The following is a 24,895-nucleotide window of genomic DNA, read 5'->3' on the forward strand; positions in this document are numbered from 1 at the left end:
AGGGGGAGGGCAGTGAGTTTGCTTGTCATATTGGTTGAAATAGAGAGGCCACATCTGAGCAACAAAAGAGGTTCTCTTGGGGGGTGACTCTTAGACCTAATTTTAAGTAAGTTTAGCCTATCCTTTGCGGGGTTAAGTTTCTTATGATCAAACCCCAAGATTGGGGGCTCAGCCGATAGCTTTGGTTGTCCCCACTGCTTGTGAGAGTACCAAGAATTCTCCACTTGGGGAAGTTGAATTTTCCCCCTTTCTCAACATTCCCCCAAGGGAACTTTGCAAATACTTTTTTATTCAGTGTTCAAATTCTTCTGGGATTTATCAAGGCATCACTCTGGACAAACCTACAAATCTCATGCCCTACTCAACATTCCAAGTACTATGGCGTTCAATTAAGCTGTCACATAAGTTATATTAGAAAATGCACTAGTGCATATTATGAAGCCACAGTGGTCAAAACAGCATGGTACTGGCATAAAGATAGATATATCGACCAATGGAATCGAATAGAGTGCTCAGATATAGACCCTCTCATCTATGGACATTTGATATTTAATAAGGCAGTCAAGCCAACTCACCTGGGACAGAACAGTCTCTTCAATAAATGGTGCCTAGAGAACTGGATATCCATATGCAAAAGAATGAAAGAGGACCCGTATCTTACACCCTATATGAAAGTTAACTCAAAATGGATCAAAGATCTAAACATTAGGTCTAAGACCATAAAACAGTTAGAGGAAAATGTAGGGAGATATCTTATGAGTCTTACAATTGGAGGCGGTTTTATGGACCTTAAACCTAAAGCAAGTGCACTGAAGAAGGAAATAAATAAATGGGAGCTCCTCAAAATTTAACACTTTTGTGCATCAAAGAACTTCATCAAGAAAGTAGAAAGACAGCCTACACAATGGGAGACAATATTTGGAAACGACATATCAGATAAAGGTCTAGTATCCAGAATTTATAAAGAGATTGTTCAACTCAACAACAAAAAGACAGCCAATCCAATTACAAAATGGGAAAAAGACTTGAACAGATACCTCTCAGAAGAGGAAATACAAATGGCCAAAAGGCACATGAAGAGATGCTCAATGTCCCTGGCCATTAGAGAAATGCAAATCAAAACCACAGTGAGATATCATCTCACACCCACCAGAATGGCCATTATCAACAAAACAGAAAATGACAAGTGCTGGAGAGGATGCAGAGAAAGAGGCACATTTATCCACTGTTGGTGGGAATGTCAAATGGTGCAACCACTGTGGAAGGCAGTTTGGCGGTTCCTCAAAAAGCTGAATATAGAATTGCCATGCAACCCAGCAATACCATTGCTAGGTATCTACTCAGAGGACTTAAGGGCAAAGACACAAATGGACATTTGCACACCAATGTTTATAGCAGCATTATTTACAATTGCAAAGAGATGGAAACAGCCAAAATGTCCATCAACAGACGAGTGGCTAAACAAACTGTGGTATATACATACAATGGAATATTATGCAGCTTTAAGACAGAATAAACTTATGAAGCATGTAATAACATGGATGGACCTAGAGAACATTATGCTGAGTGAGACTAGCCAAAAACTAAAGGACAAATACTGTATGGTCCCACTGATGTGAACCGACATTTGAGAATAATCTTGGAATATGTCATTGGTAACAGAGACCATCAGGAGATAGAAATAGGGTAAGATAATGGGTAATTGGAGCTGAAGGGATACAGACTGTGCAACAAGATTGGATACAAAAACTCAGAAATGGACAACACAATACTACCTAATTGTAATGTAATTATGTTAAAACACTGAATGAAGCTGCATCTGAGGTATAGTCTTTTTTATTATTTTTATTATTTTTTATTTTTTTATTTTTTCTTTAATTTTTTTCTCTCTATTATCGTTTTATTTCTTTTTCTGTTGTCTTTCTATTTCTTTTTCTAAATCGATGCAAATGTACTAAGGAATGATGACTATGCATCTATGTGATGATATTAAGAATTACTGATTCTTACTTACAATCAATCAATTACTGATTGATTGTATGTGTAGAATGGAATGATTTCTAAATGTTGTGTTAGTTAATTTTTTTTAATTAATAAAAAAAAGAAAATGCACTAGTGAAAATATCAATTTTGTACCAAGTAAACATTTTTTGCTTTAGTTCCACACATAAGTTAAAGTTTTAGAATATTAATTACCGTCTGTTTTCATTATTGACATTCCTTTGTTCTTCCTCATGCAAAAACATTTTTAAATTTGCACATTTAGTCACTATCCTTATATACTCTAGACATTCCTAGATTATGCCATCTCAGTCTTTATTGTCTATCTTTCCTTCTGATTTCATTTGTGCCCCCCAGTCCTCCTCCCTCTATCATTCTCACATTCAACTTCATTCAGTGTACTAACATTGTTGTATTACAGTTAGGTAGTATTGTGCTATCTATTTCTGTATTTTTGCAATCAGTCCTGTTGTACAATCTGTATCCCTTCAGTTCCAATTACCCAATATCTACCCTATTTCTATCTCCTGCTTGTCTCTGTTACCAACTGAATTCTTCAAGTTCGTTCACTAATGTCAGTTCATATCAGTGAGACCATACAGTATTTGCCCTTTTGTTTCTGGCTAATCTCACTCAGCATAATGTCCTTAAGGTCCATCCATGTTGTTATATACTTCATAACTTTATTCTATCTTACAGCTGTATAATATTCCATCATATGATATACCACAGTTTGTTTAGCCATTCATTTGTTGATGGACATTTTGGCTGTTTCCATCTTTTGGTAATTGTAAATAATGCTACTATAAACATTGTGGTGTGCAAATGTCCGTTTGTGTTCTTGCCCTCACATCCTCTGAGTAGATACCTAGCAATGGTATTGCCAGATCATATGGCAATTCTATACTTAGCTTCCCCAGGAACCACTAAACGGCCTTCCACTGCGGTTGTGCCATTTGATCTTCCCACCAACAGTGGATAAGTGTGCCTCTTTCTCCACATCCTCTCCAGCACTTGGTTTTCTATTTTTTTGATAATGACCATTCTGGTGGGTGTGAGATGATATTTCATTGTGGTTTTGATTTGCATTTCCCTAATATATGCTTCCTATTATTAACTAAGAGTTTGCTTGGGGCCAAGAATTTTACATTCATTTAGTTAGTTATACATTCACCACCACAGTCTATATAAGGGCATTTCCATTTGAACAGAAGTGGATTTTCCCTGGTGGCAGTTGGCTGTGGAAATGGAGGTTACTGCTCTGCTGCTTGTTTAACATTAGATAACTTTTAATAGTGAGAGGCTAGCAGGCTTAACATATTTTATTACTTTTACGTCTTATGTTACTATATAACTTGTATTACAATAAAAATATTATGTAATAATTTTATATTCTCTCAAAATAAAAACTGCCTGCTTATGATCTAACTGTTTATAAGTAGTACCTAATAGATATTACACAAGATCTTTACAATACTTTTTATTAGTACGTGTCTCAAAAATTCCTACTAATCGACCTAATGATTGGTTTCTCTTTGATATAACTCAAACACAGCTTTGATTTTATTTGCTTGGAAAAATCCTAGAGCTATTTACCTTCTCAATATTGAAACATTTGGGTAATGTTTTTGTTTAAAGGTATAACAATATCAAAAAAGTCTGATGTCCTGTTTAGAGATACAATCTGATGGGACAAAATTTCTTGTTCCATCTTATTCTTTCTCACTTAATGTAGTGATGATTTCTCAACATATTCTAGTGTTTATAATTGTCAAATCATGGTAAAAATTTGAAATTGAGTCAAATTTTAGTTTTCATTTTGTTCTTTGAATTGTCACTCTCATCGTTTGTTTCAGTGACCTCATTATTTCCTCAAACGTATTTTTCTAAGTAAGCTGTCTACTGGATTTGGGGAATTTTTATTTTATTAAATTATATAAGTGTTTCAATTTTCATTACTGGAAACCCCATTTATTTTTAAATGAGTATAACCAAGTAAGACCCTAAAATTTCCATTAAATATATTTCTCATCAAGCAGTAATGTTCAGTGAATTTAGGATATCTGTCAGCAATGAGAGGAGAATATTTCCATTTGGGTATTTTGCTATCTTAGCTGTGCTAGACAGAGGGTGTTTTTTCTGTTTTGTTTTTTTTAACTTGTCTCCAGCCAATATGTAGAGAAAGGAGATTCCTCTCATCCCAAATTACATTTCACCTACTTCTAATAAAGCTGCTGCTGGGCCTGCAAGCTGTACATGGTGGGAAAAACCTTTGTCAAGATTGTATCGTTTGCACTCATTTCATCCTTTTGGTTTTTCTTCTGCAATTGTAGGAGTTATTCTCAGAATTCAGCTCAATGTTTTGCTTTGTTTTTCTCCTTCAATATAAAGATTTGCTTTAGCTGGAACACAAAATGAAGGATTCTGAGACGTTGAATGTCTGGTTCCACTCTACCGGCACAGTATAGTACCCCTTCTTTTATTCCTATGAAATCTCTTTGGCCATGGTGGAAATAGAATGACTTCCCATCACATATGAATGAAAACCCAATTCATTATCTTGAGTTTAAACTCTTTCATGATCTGCTCCCAGATGATTTCTCTGGTCTCATTTCCTATCACTCTTCCTGTTGCTTACATAGCTAGCAGCAACAAAACAGGAATTCAAATCTAGTTCTATCTGACCCTAAACCCATTAGTCTTAGTCAGTGCATTGTAATGCCTTTGTAAGCTACTCACTTCCCTCCATATGGTGCAGGTGCCAGGTGGCCCACTACTCTAATTCCTGTCTCCAATCAGAAGCCAGTTCTTTTTGATGTGAAATTTAGTTGAAGTTGGACATCTATAGAGGAATGTGCACTATCATAGGAATAGTGTTTGATTACTTTTCACAAAGTAGATTCACACATGTAACCAGGACCCAGACCAAGAAAGAATATATTACCTTGTACCCACATCAACTCCTCCTAACCCCATCCAGGACTTACCTGCTCAAGAGTAACCACTGTCCTGACATCTGAAACTATAGATATATTTTCCTATAGATGGGAAGCAGTATTGACTCAAGAGACTCAAACAACAGGTGGGAAGCTCACAAGCAGAATGAGAGACCCATGAGCTTGTACCTTTATTGAGGTCCAGGACTGGAGATTAGTACATTTCCAGAATTTTATGTATAAGTTCAATGTGTAGACTTTTGTGTCTAACTTCTTTTGGCCAGCATCATATTTGGCAGATTTAACTATTCTGAGCATAGTACAGTTCATTCTTATTGCATATAAGAATATAATACAAACTTGTTTCTATTTTACCGAAGATGGACTTTTGGGTTGTTCTCCAGTTTGTAGGTAATCCAAATAGTGCTGCTGTGAAACACTTATAAACTTCTGTGCAATAGATAGCTAGATGGCAAGGTTTTGGCTTAGGATATGTATATGTTCAGTTTTAATAGATGCTGCCAGTTTTCCAAAGTAATCCTGCCAATATGCACTCCCACCAGCAGAATAGGAGAGTTCCTCTTACTGTACATCCTTGCCAACACTTGATAGTGTATCTATGTCATTTTAGTCATTTGGGTAGGTATGTAGTGGTAGTAGTTTATTTTAAAAACCCTTTTTTCTTAAAATAGTAATTTATGTGAATTGCAGAAAATTTAGATAAGCAAAAGAAAGCTATTAAACTTATCAAAGCAGAGATGAGATATTAAAAATTACCTAAAATCAGTCACCTATAGCTAACAACTATCAACACTTCTAATGTTACTCTATTAGACTCTGTGTTTATACTTTTTAATATATAAAATAGGATTAAACTCAGTATTGTTACTTCATTTAACAAAATACAATGAAGAACTTATAATACAACTAAAGATACATCTACAACATAAATTTTGATGTCTAATATTTTATCAAAACCTTTAACCCAATGTTTATTTAACAGCCTTTGCTTAGGTCCTTAATTAATTTCTTTAAATTAATTTAAGGAAATTAATCATCCTAAAGTCAGTCCTATATCAAGGGTTATGTACTTTGTTAAGGCTTTTTCAATATTGAGCTACCACCAACCATACATTGCCAACACCCCACATCTTTTACAATGCTTGGTGTGAGAATTCTTATATATGTCAACTTAACACTAATTCCTTCATTGGCTTTATTGTTATTGAAATAATGACTCTAATTCAAGTTACACTAGCTTCCTAGTCTGTCATCCTATGTTTTTAATTAAAGTTGGATTTTAAGTTTTGTTTGGGGAGAAGGTCAAGTGTGATGCAATGGGATACCAAAGCTGTAGCATGAGACAAAATAGTTTATAACTCGTAGGTTCCAGAGAAAGGGGTGCCATGAGGTTTTGATGGGAAGCAGTATTGGTTCAAGAGACTCAAACAACAGGTGGGAAGCACACAAGCAGAATGAGAGACCCATGAGCTTGTACCTTTATGGAGGTCCAGGGTTGGAGATTAGTAGATTTCCAGAGGATGCCAGGGATTGGTTAATTTAAAGCAAACATACACAAGAAGGTGAACACATGAGGGTGTCCTAAGATAGTGATGATGGTGAGCTTATTATTTTGATCAGTCATGGGTTGTTGTTTTTTTTTTTTTAACATGGGCAGGCACCAGAAATCGAACCCGGGTCCTCTGGCATGGCAGGTGAGCATTCTTGCCTGCTGAGCCACCGTGGCCCCAGTCATGGGTTTTGTGTGAGGTATGTGTATGAGGTGAGGGTGGTGGTGGTGGCTGTAGCTGTGAGTTTGGGCTCTGGGGGAGTTTATGCCCTGGGTCTTAGGCCAAAATTCAGTGTTGAGGCTAGTAGCTTAGCCAACATAAGATGGATGCCAAAGCACACCTTAAAAAATGTTGATAGTTACAACAACCTTCAGGGTGACTCTGGGTGTCTGGGCATGTCACAGCCCTTCTTTAGCTTCCCATTGGCAGCACTATTGTCCACTTCCAGGATTCGTCTATTGGTATCATGAAATTTTCATGACTGCCTCAGATTTTGGGCTCCACCCATAAGTTTTCTCACAACTACTAAGTAGACCATGTTCTCCCCCATAATTAAATCTAGTTTTCTAACACATATCACCTTCTTAGGAAGCAACAGTTATGAAGATAACCTCTGATCCTGCTTCCTCTATACTCTTCCAGAAATCTAGGAATTCTGATTCTTTATGAATCCCATCTTTGAGCAATAGCATTAATTTCTTTCTTTAATCCCTTTTTATGAGTTTATTGGAATGTCTTCTATGATTAATAACTTCTTGCCAAGTCCTGCTTGAGCAACTATCCAAACAGGGTCAGAAGAGGCAGTGGGAGGTTAAGAAAGATACAACACAGAGTTAAGAGTAAGTGGGGGCTAGGTGGTTCATTGCCTGACCAAAGGCAACAACCCCGAGAAGCCAGTGCAAGTTTATTTTATACTGTTTAACAATAGAATATCAGAATAAGGCAGTGCAGTATGTGAAAATGTGCTTGACGTAATGAATAGGGATACAGAACTTTCTTAAGAACAGAGTGAACACTAACTAGCCTGCTTGAAACTGCACAGGCAGAACTTTCCCACAGTAAGGCCAGATTAGATATGGTGCAGCCCAAGCCAGACCTCATTCCACAGAAAACCAAGGGGCCTTGCCTCCAAGGTTACTTTGACTTGGTCTTGCCAGCAGTTAGAGGCCTACTTCATGAAAAGCCTGACCTGGGCTCCAACAACTTCTGATGAAAGTAAAAATGGTAATAGGTAAAATATATAAGACAACCAGTTACCCATTACATAAAGAAAAGATCTGCAACAGACTTGTGTAATTCTGGATTTTCTGGAGTTTTAAATCATGAGTCCTTGGATAAATGTAGCCTAAGCCCCTCCTCAATCTTGAACGCATGGCAGCAATGATGAAAAGGATGCTTAAGACCTATGTCCCTGTACAACGGGTATATGAAAGCGCCTCAAAGTTCTCCTTTTCGTTTGGAGAAGATGCCTCAGGTATACCTTGGCATTGAGGAAGGAAGCATGGATGAGGTTCAAGGATTTGACTATCTTCAAAAGGGGTTATCTTCACAGTTCTAGAATAATTGCCTAGAATACTGGTCCTTCAGATATGATCATGACTTAAGAAAAGAAAGATATTTGGTCAAAATAAATAGATTTATTTACTTTAGATTTCTAATAGGCATTTTGAATATCCTAGAATTAGGACGCAATGTAGAATGTTTCCCACATTGTTTCCATTCAATAGCTAATAGCATATAAAACACTAGCAGTCATTGTGAAAGCGTGTGGAAAGATCAAACCAAAGTTTTTTTGTGTGGGGCTCTAGAGTTCCACCTTACTCCAGCCCAAGATTTATGCCCTTGGCCCTTTAATTCATTCCTCTCACAGAGGCCAAGATCCTGCTAATGGAAAGTACAGGCTAATGTGAATGGATGGCCCCAATAAATGGAGCACTTTGTCCCAGGATATGGGCTATGGCTGCTTATATGATTTCTGTTTAGGCTCATTAACAATAGCAGATATCTTGAAGATATCAAAAGTTGGTATATTCCCTCAAGGAAATATATTCCCTTCAAGGGAAGTTCTCTGGTATACTGTGCCTGTGTGCTTAAAAATATCATGATGGAATGATAAAAGGAAATCCTTGTAGATATGATGGCTCATTTTCCTGGACAAGGTATTGTAAGTTAAAATGATGTAAGTCAAAACTGATTTTTTTCCATGCCATGGAAAAAAGTGTATTAGTGGGTGTGAGAGTAGTTCAGTGGTAGAATTTTCGCCTGCTATGCAGGAGACCCGGGCTCAATTTCTGGCCCATGCACTTCCCAAACAAACAAGCGAAACAAACAAATGAAAACCCAAACAAACAAACAAACAAATCAACAAATGCTAGTGCAATAAGGGGATACTCACATGGAAAAGAATGAAATGTGACTCCCATCATATAACATACAAAACAAAACAAAAAAAAGGATTTTATAGGACAATATGATCCTGACCAAGTTCCTGATGCCTGGATGCTAATAGCAATAACTACAGATGACTTGCTAATTTAAGTAATAAATGAATTCTTTGGTAAACTTCCTAAATTTGAATTATTTAAATAGTATAGCAGAGTAAAAAATCACAGAAAATGACATTTAATCTGATGTAATATCATAGCCTGTTAAATCATAGCTTTTCCTTATAATTTCTAGCCATTTTGAGGAAGGCGGGCAAGAAAGAAATTAGATTGGCAGGGAATGCTTTTATCAGCTTCATGGGATTCAGAAATTATTCCTTGCAAAAATATAGATCAACTTCTCAGTAAACAGTTTGGAGAGAGTTAGAACTTTTAAATGACCTTTTGAGAAAGTGATACAGGGAGATGCCCCTTTGTTTCTTTAGATACTTCCCTGTTAAAATATAGGCATTAAGTGTATAACATTTTTATGTGCTCTTTATATATAAAAATATCACCCATGGGTTTTCAGGAAACTTTAATATATTCACCTTGGACCCTTCAGTTAAGCATTGTCACAGCTTAAAATTCACAAAGGTCTTTTCATTTCTGCCTTCATAATGTAGCTGCTTCTGTCTCAGTCTCAAAGCTTTGGTTTAATGTAACTGGATTCAAAGGTACCCAAAGACGAGTTTGATCCTGAATTCAATAAATCAAAAGTATTTCTATTTCAGCCATGCATTCTGTATTTGGTCTTAAAACAATGGTTAGCAAACATCAATGTAGCCAGCTTTTAATATTTTATCAGTCATTTTTATAACTTTAAAATATAATAGGAAGAAATAGATCTGATTCTATTGCACATTTGCCTCTAGCCAGCCATATCACCCAATGAAACAATTGGCCTATATCTTTGAAATTCCTACATCTATAAATTCCTACATCTATAAATTCTACATGAGAAATGATTTATACAACCAAATGTCTACTCTGTGATACTGTTGCAGTTACACTCTTTTCTAGAAGGTAAAAAGCAAAATTGTGGGTAACTGCAGGGGTTTAGTTGACTGAAATTACCATGTGACTGAATATCATTTATATTCTAAGCATGTGTTTCATATACATTGTTTTATTTAATCCTTATTCTCATTTTGCAACCAATTAAAAGTGAGGCTCAGAGAATTTAAGTAATTATCCATGAAGTGGGCAAATCAGTAGTTTGAATTATGTTAAAATGAATCTAAAGCCCAATCTCTTCCCACTATAGTAGGCTTCCTCCTAGCTATAGAAGAAAAAAACAATCCCATTATTCTACCCTGGAGAGAAACTACCTATCCCTCTTCACACTTCCTCCTTCACCTGCTGGCTTTGTTTAGTCCCAGTTGCATCTGAATTGAATTCTTTGCTGTGGCTGATGATTGCATTCCTAGGATGGGGCTAACCGTGATTCCAGAGGACAAGTGACAAGGATGACCAGGACTGGAGGCACGGGTCTGCAACTTCCAACAGGCCAACTGCAATAGGTCTGTTATTAATAGGAGTCATGGATCATTGAAAAATCAGAGGAACTTGAAGGGAGAAATCAAAGGCTACCTGTACTTCTTATGACTTTCAAAGAAAAAAATAACTTTCAATACATGTTAAATGATACAATAATTCAGTTGAGGATTTTTTTTTTTAATTTAAACCTTTTTTAGAGAAAAAAAAAAAAAACTGTGCCAAAACATGTCTGAATACCACTAAATTTAAATGGTATTTTATTAATGCAACTAGCTGTTTGGCAGATGCTTAATAAATAAGGGATACATTGTAGCTATGACTATTTACTTATTTTTTATTTTGAAGAAAGTTTTAAGCAGAAATATAGAAGTAGAGAGGAAATGAATAATGTATTTGAATAATTGGGCTAGTATGAGATGCTGAGCTGCATCCCTGTTGTGGGCAGATAATATGGAAGATACGATTCTGGTGGAAAGATGTGTAGGGACTATTTTAATGGATGATATTTTTTTGTGGTTGAAAACAAATCCAGCAACATCTGAATACTAAATAAAAAAAAACTACAGTTTCACATCTCCTCAGAGAGCATTTTAAAAGTTGTTTTGTTTGGAAGAAAATTGCAGTTTAAGATTTACAAACCACTTCATTTGTAAACTGCTATTACTATAGTTTCTGCCACTGAAATGTTTAAAGCTTTAGGCAATGAAAAGACATGAAATTAGAGGTTTACCTTATAAAGAAAGCTCTCACTCTATTGAAATAAAAGGGCAGTGCAACAATTCAAATTATTTGAGGGGAGTTATGCATATAAATAGTATCACAATGTGCCTTCCTGAGTTTTTGAATAAAATCAATGAGAAAACATATTTCACATAGTTGTTTAAATGCTATAAAATTCCAATAATTATCTTCATCGTGATAAGAAACAAAGAAATTAGCACTGGTAGTTGGGAGCCAACATGTAGACTTCATTCCTTATCAAAATACGTCATAGGATGTCACCTTTCTTTCTGAGTAAGGTAAAGTTAAATTTTCCCTATTTGATGTGAAAGTCTCCAGCTGATAGCTGAAAAAAAGTCCTTTTAGCATTAAATTCAATTCTTTGAAGATTTTTTTAAATTTTAGTGTATTTTATATAAAATATTTATCATCAGCTATTGTTTCCCATTTTCCTGTAACCTGTTTATCTTTAATCCTTCACATTAAGGGAATTATTATTCTTACAGGAGTGTATTTGTTTCCTAGGGCTGCCACAACACATTATCACAAACTCAGTGACATAAAACAATGGAAATTTATTCTCTCATAGTTCTGTTCTTTCTGAAGGTTTAGGGGAGAATCCTTCACTGCCTCTTCCAGCTTCTGGTGGCTCCTGGCATTCCTTGGTTTGTGGCACCCTAAGTCCAATCTTTGCCTCTGTATTAGTTAGGGTACTCTAGAGAAACAGAATCAACAGGAAATATCCATAAATATAAAATTTATAGAAGTGTCTCACATAACTGTGGGAACATAAAGTCCAAATCCATAGGGCAGACTGTGAAGCAGGTAACTCCAATGGAGGGTCTGGATGAACTCCACAGAATAGGCTTGCTGGCTGAAGCAGAAAACAGAAACTGTCTCTTCTCACTCCTCCTTAAAAGCCTTCCATTGATTAGATTAAGCATCATTTATTGCAGAAGACACTCCCCTTGGCTGATTACAAATGGAATCAGCTGTGGATGCAGCTAATGTGATCATGATTTAATTCTATGAAATGTCCTCATAGCGACAAACAGGCCAGCACTTGCCCAACCAGACAAAAGGTACCACCACCTGGCCAAGTTGACGCATGAACCTCACCATGACAGCTTTCATCTTTGTATGCCTTCTTCCCTGTCTCTTTGTGTCTCAAATCTCTTTTATAAGGTCAGCAGTCATTGGATATAGAGCCTGCCCTAAGTTCAGAATGATCTCATCTGGAGATCCTTCACTTAATTACTTCTGCAAAGAACCTATTTCCAAACCAGTTCACATTCACAGGTACCAGGGACTTGAACATATCTTTATATCTTTTGGGACCACCCAATTCAACCTATGACAAGGGATTAAGAACAGACTTTGAAGTTAGGCAAAACTGGGTTAGAAGTTTGATTTTGTCACTCATGTTGAATAATCTTCAGAGCCTTGCTATCTTTTTTATTTAAAACATGGAATGTAATAATATCTGCTTCATATACACTGTGAGTGATAATAGATATTGTGCATGATGAGATAATATTTATAAAGCAATTAGCCTGGTACCTTGCTAATAAATAGTATTTTCTATTGTTATTGAAGATATTTTGAAATAATTCCATTGGTTTCAGTTTCCATAGAGTTCTTTTGTTTACATTCAGCATAAGTTACAGAAAAGAAAGTTATGGAATCATGTCTATATTGAAAAACAATAATATGTGTAAGTTCTGTCCAAACAGAAGGCTATTTCCTCATGGAATTGGTTGTAAAGATTAAATGGATATAATATGATCCTGCAGTCTCCATTGGTATGTACCTGGAGGAACTGAGTGTGGGGACATGAATGGACATTTAAACACTGGTGTTTATGGTGGTATTGTTTGTGATTTGCAATGCATGGAGTTGGCTTAAGGGTATAATGACTGAGGGAAGGAAGGGGGAACTGTGGTATATACATATAATGGACTATTGAGCAGCAGCAAGGAGGAATACAACTAGTGAATGAAACTTAAGGACTGTATGTTGAATGAAAAGGCAGAAACAAAAAGACAAATATTATCATGCTTCACTCATATGAACTAACTATGATATACAAACTTGGTGAATTGAAGTTGAGAGCATATGTTAGCAGGTTGGGGCCTGTTGCAAAGGGTCTTTGATTATAAGCTCTTACAGCAGTCACATATATTCAGGAGTTGTAACTATTATTGCTAAATTCTGAGATACTGGGCTGTTTATATACAACTTGGTCATTCCCCAAAACCCCAGAGCTCTGAAGCTATGAAAGTCAGGATTATCCCATACAGGATCTGTTTAAAAAGTTGAGAAAATGATCAGGTTTTGACTGGAGATATGAATATAGCTGATCTGGGTAGGACTAAGGTAAATCAGAATACTCAGTAAAGGATGGTATCATCCATATTTTAAAACTTCAACTTCTGAGAGACTATAGGGAGACGTGTTTATTTGGTGCAAAATTTATATTTTGGTTAGTGCATTATGTAATTTAACTTGTATGGTCAGTTTGGTTGAACACCATAAGTACATGGAATCTTGAATAGGGTGTGAGTTCTTGTTGGTTTGTACGGGTTAGTTTGCTGCCCTGTTGTATCCCAGAGTAATTTGGGCAGTGAATAAAAAAAGTGTTTGCAAAGTCCCCTTTTGGGCTGGAGAGAAAGGAGGAAATAATCAGCATCTCCATTTGGGAATTCATGTTATTCTCGCAGGCAGTGGGGTCAACCAAATCAAAAGGTTGAGCTCTCGATCTTGGGGTTCATGCGGATGAAACTTATTCCTGCAAAGGAGAAGCTAGGCCTACTTAAAATTATACCTAAGAACCACCCCCAGAGAGCTACTTTTGTTGCTCAGATGTGACCTCTCTTTCTAAGCCAATTTGGCAGGTAAACTCACTGCCCTCCCTCCTTTGTGGGACATGACTCCCAGGGGTGTGAATCTTCCCAGCAATGTGGGACAGAACTCTCAGGATTATCCAGGACCCAGCATCATCATATTGAGAAAGCCTTCTTGACCAAAAGGGGGAAGAGAGAAATGAGACAAAAAGCAGTTTCAGTGGCTGAGAGATTTCAAATAGAGTCGAGAGGTTATCCTGGAAGTTATTCTTTTGTATTATATAGATATCCCTTTTAAATTTGTGGTGTATTGGGGTGGCTGGAGGGAAATACCTGAAACTGTTGAGCTGTGTTTCAGTAGCCTTGATTCTTGAAGACTGTATATATAAAAGCTTTATATAATGATAAAGCTTTTACAGTATGACTGTGATTGTGAAACCTTGTGCCTGATGCTCCTTTTGTGCAGGGTATAGACAATGAGCAAAAAATATAGATAAAAATAACTAATAAGGGGAGATAAGGGGTAAAATAAATTGGATAGATGGAAATACTAGTGGTCAATGAGAGGGAAGGCTACGAGGTATGGAATGTGTGAGTTTTTTTCCTTTTTTCTTTGTTACTTCTTTTTCTGGAGTAGTATAAATGTTCTAAGAATGATCATGGTGATGAATATTCAACTATGTGATGACATTGTGAGCCATTGATTGTACACCATGTGTGATTGTAGGTGTATAAAGATTCCTGAATACAAATTTTTTTAAAAGATTAAATGGAAATAATGTAAATGGAAATATTTAGCACTTAGTGTCCAATAAGTGTTAGCTATTATTATGTGCAATTTCCTTGGACCTATAAGCTTTTCTAAGACCACACCAACAAAAACTACTTTTTAAGCCTTCTCATATATATATAATGCATTTAATAAATGCACAGATATAATTTTGTGCCTTTCCCAGCAATCCATATCTATTCTAAAAATTGGTAACTGATCATGCTCTTATCCACCAACTGGCAGTTCATTTTCAATGTGCCCTGAATGCTGTTATTTTATAGATATATTTCCCTAAGCTTGCTTCATGAGACCTCAGTTAAACTTATCAAAAATTCAACTCTACAAAAATCCATATTGTTTTCCAACTGTCTTTCCTAATACTAAACCACATTACTAGCTGGTTTTGAAAATATTTTGAAGATATGTCTTCTCTAGAAAAATCTTTTTGAACTGGTCTCTCCAAATATTAATTATGCTAGGATTTTTAAACAATTTAACTGTCTTCTTCCTAGTTGGCTCTTTAATAGTGTTTTTTTTGTGTGTGACATTAATCAGAAGATTCTGGTTTTCTGAGTTGATTCTTTGCTGTATTAATTATATGCCTTTGAAGGCATTAGATTTGTTGTGACAACAAAATGAAGGCCCTGCCTTCTTTATTGAGGGCATAGTTCAACTGGGAAGAGTCCAAAAAGAAGGCAAGCTAAGAGTAAGGGGAGTCATATGCCTGCAGGTAGTTTGTTTTAAATTGTTTTCTCTTAGTTCTCATATACACAGTATAATTTGCATTTTAATTTTAATGTCTTTAGAACCATGAATGCGTATTTGGGTAAATGTTCTAATTAGACTTTTTGTAAACAACCATATGTTATTTTGGTTTATGAAATGTAAAGAGTTCAATTAAAAACGCATATATTTTATGACTTATAAGTAGAGATGGAGATGAAATCGGTCTGCAAAGCATAAGTGAATCTGAGGAAAGACCTAAATTAGAGATGTGCTTAATGATCTTACGGGACAAACTAAAGAAAGTTTGAAACTTTTATTCAGAAAATCAGAGGGCCAATCAGTGTCACATTAAGCCTTGCTGTAATTAAACAGAAATGTTTGAAAATTGCATTTCACGCCTTTTTTCAACGAGTGTACCTACTACCATAGAGAAATTTTCAAAAGAAGTTTGTGGTTTGTCTGTTTTTAATGGGGCTATGTCATTCCTTCTCTGGTGACTTCTCCATTTTTATCAGTTTCACTGTGAGGAGCAAAGTGATATATGACTGTGCTGACTTAAGGTGACATCTTACAGTTGATCCTTTATCTGAAAGATTGAGGGAAAAAGTTTGCTGAAAAACATAATTAAGGAAACAAATGTTTTCAGAAATATAATAAAGATCTTTTATGGTTTTGCTTCAGGAACATCCATTTCCATAATATCACACACTAAGGAAATAATCTGCCAATCATCTGAATAGCACTTGTATTTTGATTTTTCTCGGCTTTGCTTTCCCTACAGAGAAACTAACAAACAAATCATATACAGAGAATGAGAAGAAGGAAAATTAAGGGCCTCAGGTTTACTTAGAAGTTCCTCTCTAGAAGCTTTCAATTTAGAAATAAATTGAAGAGTAGATTAAAAATGGACTCAGAGGAAATGGGCAGTGTTTTCCAAAAACATGCCAAATAAACTTACGTTGTAAAGGTATGTTCAATTTCCCACCGGCAAGGATATGCACTGTATTGCTAATTGTCTGGACGCTTAGTTTTCTGATGTTGTTTTAGGACTCTGTCTTTTTGCTCTGAGTCTATGGGATCCAGAAAAAAATCTTTTTAATCTGCCTTATAATGCCACTAGGTTGACCTCATTAACAGGACTAAAAAAATCCCGCTGCTTCAGTACATGTCCATGTGCCTGGTTTTGGAATGACACATTTTAGAGGTTTACACTGGTTGGTTTAATATAGTCTTTATATTCCAGGTCAGTATCATACCTTCAAGATACAGAACCCATTAAGCATGAATTCAAACTCTAAAATCAGGTATGCAAAAGTACCTGAGTCAAATCACCTAAGATAAAAGTTTAAAAGATGTTCTTAGTGCTGTTAATTCAAATTGGTCTGCTCTGAATGTCCTCATTTCATCTTCTTTTTAAAAAATTTCACTGGGAAGAGATTCTAAATTTCACTATTTTTTTCTGCCTTAAAATTGTGATCTGCAACCTGTATCTTTACGCAAATCCCTATTTCAGTTGCTTTATACAATTACCACCCAAAGAGCAATGGCCACAATGGATATTGTATTAGATCAGTAATGATCAGAAACAAAAATATGCATGGCAAGTTGAGGGGAACATGTGTATCATTTATGTAAGGAAGTAGTAGTGGGTGTGTGTGAGGTTTAGAGAGGAAACTTTCCCATCACTGAGTCCCTAAACATGCATTCTATTCTTAGTCCTCAAAAATATATTGGCATCTATGCATATTTATAGGATAACTGCAGTGCTTCCAAAGGACCATGACTATAACATAATAAAAATAAGTTCTGTTTTTCTTGGTGGTGGTGGTTTTAATCAAACGTATCAGGATATATCAGGAGGAACATTTGAAATATTCAGCAACCAGTATGTCATGGCTATTGGCCATTTAGAGTGAGCACTGGCCTAAGTGCTAAAGCAATGGCTTGGAGCTCCCAGCTATTTCTGAAATGTGGAGACATTTGGGGAGGAGTTTTTTGGGATGGGGCCTTGTCAATTGGTGCAGTGCATATGAGAGTTGACTCAGGAGATTGAAGCAGTAGCTATTTACTAATCATACAAATATTTCAACATTTTAACAACTGTAGCCATACCAAGAATCTGCATTAAATATCAGCCATAGACATGTAAAATCTGAGTAGCTCTCTAAAAGAGTCATTCTGAGAGAGTATAGTCATTCTAATGTTGTTACCATATTTTATATATGAAATATATAATAGCGTATTAGAACCATTGTTCCCAATTTTTTATGGGGTAAGCATACTCATAAGACTGTAGGACAGTTAACACAATTAATGCAATTAATATATATAAATACATAAATATATATAAAATAACATAAGAATACATTGGCAACAACATTGGAATATTGATAAATCATATCGTATATCATATATATTCTTCTTTGGAAAAGCTTTCAAAATCCACTTTTGTACTACATAAGAAAATTAGTTTCAGGCTTTTGTAGTCATACTTCTCCTATGTGAAAGAGCAAATTTTATATGTGTGAATCAGAGACTTAAAAGCATATTCTTAATTGTCATCATTTTTTCTTGTTTCTTTCATTCATTTTTTATAGCAGAGATTGGATTTGGAAGCTCACTATCAGCTTGTGAAATGGTGAAGACTTAAGAAGCTTTTCTTAAATCTTTAAACTGCTTAGAGCTTCCTGTTATGACTAAATCATGCCCTCTTTTAATACGTAAATGAAAACCATTCTTCAGTGAAGCACTGGAATAAAACTCAGTGTGCCACATTTGGGTTTTTGGATGGAAAGGCCACAAATATTAACCCCAGGAACCTAAAAGCACAGGAGAACTTCTTAAAATGTATCCCCAGTACCAAATGGGGTTTGGACCTAGAGAACTTATGTCTTTCTTCCCAAATCGTCTGGGTCTAGAATTCTCAAGGGGATCAAACTTGTCCAGTTTACCTCCAGTCTCGGGTACACACCTAGTTTCTGACATGTAGAAATGATTTAGTAAACATTTCTGAACTGCTGCAGTTTGCTTCTTGAAAACTATCACCTAGTTATCTGAAAAGGCTATATTCTCAACATTAAGCTGTCCTTATATTTACTTCGATTAATACTAGATTTAGGAGGAGCGTAAGATATTGGGAGGAAAGCTTTGAAAGAGCTTTTGTAAAAAAAGATGTTTTGAAGGTGGGAATATTATAGAGAACTGGTCTACCTCTAACAATATGGAAAGGTATGCTGAGATATGTTTTTATTTAGTAACTTGTTTTATCTGAGTAAACCATGAAAATAAAAAAAGTTGTTGAAGAGAAACAGAAAATATCAAATATAATCCAGTGAAAGCAAAGATCATTAAAAAACATAACGTTTTTATACAAAATAGATGAATGTGTGAATAGGGAAAGAACTGTAGGAATAAGGGGATAGGATTTTTTATCCTCTTGTCTTTACTTTAATACACTAAGTCAAATGAAAGGGCCACCTGTATTGGGTGTTGCTCAGAAGGACTTGTCCAGAAGACAAAAACAATTGACTGGGCATTCACGGTGGCTCAGCAGGCAAGAATGCTTGCCTGCCATGCCAGAGGACCCAGGTTCGATTCCCGGTGCCTGCCCATGTGAAAAAGAAGAAAAAAAAAAGATTAAAAAAAAAAACAATTGACTTACATGGGTTTTCTAAGAAAACAAACATACCCTATAGGGATGCTAGTAAGTAATACCTGACTTAGTAGAGATTATCAGGATGGACAAGCATGCCATGCTAATCTGCTCCCCAGTTTGCTAGAACCATCCCCCTCACCATGTATAATGGAAACATAATGTCAGCCAATCAGGTCATTTCCTGACTTCCATATTCACCCTTTAAGAGCATCCTCTTTCCACCCACTCTGTGGAGCTCCTTCTACTTTATGAATGGGATGCTGTCAGATTCATGAATTACTCAATAAAGCCATAAGATTCTAAATTACATGAAAAAGATTTTCTTTTATCAACATAAACTGCTAAAAAATAATGTATATCAAAGTAATGTTGTAAAGGATTATCATGATTGAATTTTATGAGATTAAGCTGCAGTTAATTTCCTTTTGCATTTAAGATTAATAAACTGCTAATTAGAATATGCAAATAATGTTTTCTAAAGTCTAAAATATATTTCCCAGCACCTTACCCATAAATCTAATTCAGTAACTATTTTGTTATGTAATTGGGGAATAACAGATTGATTAGCCAATCTAATTAAATGAAATTTACATGTATACTGCATTTTATAATAAAGGACATGAAATTAATGTAGGGAAAGTAGTTGTAGCATCCATTACAGTTCTTTGTTGCAAATTCTGAGTTAGAAAGTATTTTATGCCACACCGAGTACTTTATATTACACATCTGAGACATAACTGTAGCATGAGACTGAGCACATCAGCTATTATAACAATTAATAGGAGTCTTACATTTACACATCACAAATATCACACCCAAGCATATATTTCAGGAATATTGCAGATCACCAAGAGATCTAGGTATCAACTAATTGCCTCATTATGCAAAATGAGAAAAGATATTCATATATCTTATATTATCAATGCTACAGTGTGCACATCAAGATGTCAGTTTTATGGTAAATACCACATAAAAGCTTTTTAGAAGTATTCTTGTGTTCAGTTTTTTTTTTTACTCGAGTAAACAGCTGAAAGACAAATAACTTTAGGGCTATCTTGGCTAGTAAACTTCTAAAGGGTTTACACATGCATGCACACACAATGAAGGAATTAGAAGGCACTCTAATGATCTTATTATTTCTTTGGTAAATTCTCAAATGGAATAAAAATTAGATCCCCGTTGAAAATAAATTCAACTGAGCAGCGATACTGCCACAAGAATTTTGGAAAATATCTCCCACTTAATACGTAAGAAACATATAGTGATGCAATAAGGAACATATATTACCTTTATGTAGTTCATCCATAGTGTATGTATTTGTTCAACATCCCATGTAAGATAAATGCAATGATCCCCCTGTTAAGCCCAATTTAAATAGTAAAAAGGAGAGACTTTGCAATATTTGGATTTTGAGTCACTCAACAATAGCAGGAAAGTGGACACTTAAGTCTTTGCAATATAGTCCAGTGCTCTTTGTGCTAGGATTCTTACTTGAACTATATTGGTAAATAAAATTCAATAAATATATACCTAACAATGGTTCTGGGGTCATTTTTAGCATACTTAAAGGAAGTATAATATCTCCAAGCCTACCATATTAGTCTACCTTTTTCTGATTTTCCTTAGCTTAATCAATATTTTATTGAATTTAGTCTAGTTTTATCTTTCTATATATATGAAGATATTGGTATCAATGATGACAATTACCTTTGTCCATATGTGGTAGTTAGATTCAGTTGTCAACTTGGTCAGGTGAAGGTACCTAGTTCTGTTGCTGTGGACATGAGCCAATGGTATATGAACTTCATCTACTGCTCATTATATCTGCAGTTGGCTAGGAGGTGTGCCTGCTGTAATGAATGATGTTTGATTAATTGGCTTATGCTTAAATAGGAGAGCTCAATGTAGCACAGCCCAGGCAGCTCAGCATACCTCATCTCAACATTTGCAGCTCAGCCCAGGCCTTTGGAGATGCAGAAAGAAATCACCCTGGGGAAAGTTGTTGGAACCCAGAGGCCTGGAGAGAAGGCCAGCAGAGATCACCCTGTGCCTTCCCATGTAAGAAAGAACCTTAGTTGAAAGTCAGCTGCCTTTCCTCTGAAGAACTAGTGAAAGAAATCCCCTTTTATTAAAAGCCAATCCTTCTCTGATGTATTGTATTCTGGCAGCTAGCAAACTAGAACACCATATTATCCCTCAAGTTTTCTCAAAGCAGTATGAACAAATGAACAAAAATTTGAAAAACATAAAGTGTGCCTGACTAATAAATGAGGTATGCACCTAGTAATTCACAAAAGGAACAATTCCCAGTTTGTGTTTTCACATTCAAGCTACTCTTGAATATTCAATTAGCATAATAGCCCTACAAAATTCACTGCTATGCTGTTCTCAGTGTGAACAGTTATCCTTACCACTTTTCTTTGTTGTTCTTCACAACTGCCAGAATCCATGGCACATAGCTGAATGACTAATTACTAACATTTCAACAGAGTAACTTTGATCCAAATTTTGAGGGTACAAATGAATTAAAAGTATTTTGTTTCATTAGTTGACAGTTTCAATGGATGATAAAAAGAGATACAGCAAAATGAAAATTCTTGAGAATACTTTAAAACTCCTTTTTTCCTGCCTGTTATGTTATTCTTACATTCTAATAACATCCTATTTTAACTACCACAACTTTAAAGTGACAGGTACAATTTTCCAATGAATTAGATTTTTTTCTGAAATTCTAACAAAGTTTTCCATTTTCAGAGTGAAATATTATAAAAGTTGCTGTTAACCCTTAATATGCCTTTATCAAAATATATGCTTTTAGCATGATAAATTTTAACATTCATTCCTGTTTCACTGACAGGTTATCAGTGTGCTATATTACTGTACATTTTAACACACTGGACAAGTAATTTCTTCTCTTTAGATTATTAAGGTTCCTTAAACTATTAAACCTTGAAGAAGAAATATTTTCAAATACAAATATTGTTTGGTGTCTTGATTTGCAGATCCCTATAAAAGTCAATTAGGCAATTTGACTTAGTATGAATTATTTAGTATTGGTTAATACATTACATACTCACCTATTCACTTTTCAACAACATCCTAAGCACTTCTAAATTATTAATGGATAATAATATAGTAGGCCATCTGTCACCTATAAATTTGCTATTTACTACTTAAGCAACTGCTAATGGAATGATCATTGATGACCCTGAGATACTGCATTATCCTGAATTACTGTCTAAATTATTTATCTGTTCAGGAAAATTTAAATGTTAATTCCATCATATGCTATTCAATTTTAAGAAATTGGTAATATAAATATAACATATAATCTAGCATTCTGTTAACCAAAACATTGCATCATTTGTGACAACTATGTCAGATAGCCTTATGTTGGGGATCAAATCACGTGCTCAACAGAGGACGTTGAATCTGTATTCCTGCAGGTGTTATCCTACTTGTAATAGGACCTTTTGAAGATGTTGATATTAAAGTGTGGTCACATTGAATCTGGGTGGGTCTTAATCCATATGACTGGAGGCCTTATAAAGAGAGGACATTCAGACACAGTCTATCAGAGAAAACTACAAAAAAAAAAAAAAAGAGAAAAAAATCCAGAAGTCCATGCAAGTGAGATGAGCAGACACCAGTAGAGAGAGAGAAATTGCCATGAGATGGAGTACTGCCATCACCAGAAGGCCTCATGCCCCAGGAGAAAGCATGGCCTTACGACATCTTGATTTTGTACTTCTACCCTTCAAAATCAGAAGACAAAACATGCTTGCTGTTTAAGCCAACCCATTGCATGCCATTTGTTGTAGCAGCTCTGGAAAACTAAAATAATATATTTGTTTTTAAACAAAAGAAAATATAATTAGCTATTAATGGTAGCCATTGAAAGAAGTTATAACCTATATAATTATCACCAGGTTTTTTAATGGGTGCTATATTAATTCACCTTGATTATACCTCATTGAAATTTTGGAAGTTTTATGAATGGGTAGAATACTGCCTATTCATGTATCTTTTTAAAACACAACCAGAAGCATGAACTGTATGGAAGACATCTTTGAAATATGATCCAATTTACATTGTTGACATGTAAGGATCAGAAATATCATTTCTTCACATCATATTTCACCTGTTGTTGTCACCATCTCAAAATTCTGTTTCCTTTTGCATAAAACCACACTGTTTAAAAACTATAAAAGCAAACACAGCAGTGAAGAAATTTTCCCCTGGGTCTGTTTGCCGTATGTTTTAAAACAGAACTGTTTGAACACCACAAATTAGCATTCCTGAACTTGTGGAGAGAGACTTTCGTTTGTTTGTTTTATCACGGTTTGAGAAATAAACTTCAAATTCTAATGGCTGGCTGAAAAATAATTTTTATACTGCAGAGTGATGACTCTTGCTATATTCTTATGCTTGGAAGAGTTCCCAATAGTGAAAGAACGGACTTGACTTCCTTTGAAAATATAATCCAAAACCTTCAAGAGATGTAGAATGTGCTTTTCTTCTGTGACTTTCCAGATGCTCATTCCTAGTCATAAGTAAAATATATTTCAGATTCAGTAATGGTAAGCTTTACTTATTCTTTCATTCATTCTGCAGCGAAGAGTTATTCCTTGCTTATTCTGTCCAGACACATTCTCAGCACATCAGATACAACGATGAACAAACAGAAAAAAAAATTACTGGCATATGAAGTCTGTACTCTTTAGAAGGAGACAAAGAAATGAACAAACAAATACATACCTCCATATTTACCTAAATATATGCACCCTCAAATAAAAGATACAGTATGTCAGGCAGTAAAAAGTGCTAAAGAGGGAAAAAATGAAGCAAAGAAAAGGAATAATAAGAGCAAGATTGATTTTTGAGTGTCACATTTTGGGGGAAAAAAAAAACGATCTGAAGAAGATGAGAGTAAAGTATATGAAGATACATACTGAGAGGTTACTCCCAGCCCCTGGGGCTCTCAAGTGCAAAAGCAAAGTCCTGTCACTGAAGCTTGATTGGCGAAGAGAAGAACAAAGTGGCTGGAGTCAGATAAGCCAGACAGAAAAGGAATCAAGGTCCCCAGAGGATTGATGGCAGACTTACTGGGCCTTCCGTGTTATGGTAAGGATACTGGCTTTAATTTGAGTGACAGGGAATGCCATTAGTGGTATTTGAGCAAGCAGTGAAATGTTCTGACTCGAAATAGGAGAATTTCACTTTGGCTGCTATAAATAAATAAGTAAAGAGATAGAAGTATGTTCGAAAATTATTAACTATTTCAAGAAGAGACATTGGTGTCATGGATCAGGATGATCATAGCATAAATGGCAAGAATTGGTCAGATTTTGGATATTTTCTGAAGGTTGGGCCAATTGGCTTTTTGTTGGGTTTAGATATGCAATGTGAGAGAAAAAGATGAGTCAAGGATGACTTCAAGATATGTAACCTGAATAAGGATGAAGTCGTCATTTCCTGAGATAGAGAAGAGTGTGAGGAAAGAGATTTGGGGAGAATATCAGGAGTTTAATTTTAGATTTAAGTAGTTATCCAAGTGGAAATGTTCTGGAGTTCACAGAAGAGATCCAGGCTACACATAAAGATTAGGATGTTTTCAGTGTGTAGTCAGTATTTGAATCCAGGTCCAAATAAGATCACCAGAGACTAAGTGTAGGTAGAGAAAGGGAAATGTCTAAAGACTGAGCCCTTAGTCCTCTAGGATTTAAAGTTTGTGGAAATGAGAAAAAC

At 35.4% G+C, this 24,895-nt stretch overlaps 1 protein-coding gene and 1 pseudogene across 1 annotated transcript in view; both read left to right on the forward strand.

Moving 5' to 3' along the window:
* The window catches only part of CNTNAP2 (contactin associated protein 2), a 1,376,829-nt gene that overhangs the window by 665,094 nt on the left and 686,840 nt on the right, over window positions 1-24,895 (forward strand). The window lies entirely within an intron of this gene.
* The window catches only part of LOC143679743 (protein C3orf33 pseudogene), a 63,589-nt pseudogene continuing 46,573 nt past the window's right edge, over window positions 7,880-24,895 (forward strand).

The sequence above is a fragment of the Tamandua tetradactyla genome, chromosome 1, assembly GCF_023851605.1.
Source record: "Tamandua tetradactyla isolate mTamTet1 chromosome 1, mTamTet1.pri, whole genome shotgun sequence".
Taxonomy (NCBI): Eukaryota; Metazoa; Chordata; class Mammalia; order Pilosa; family Myrmecophagidae; genus Tamandua; species Tamandua tetradactyla.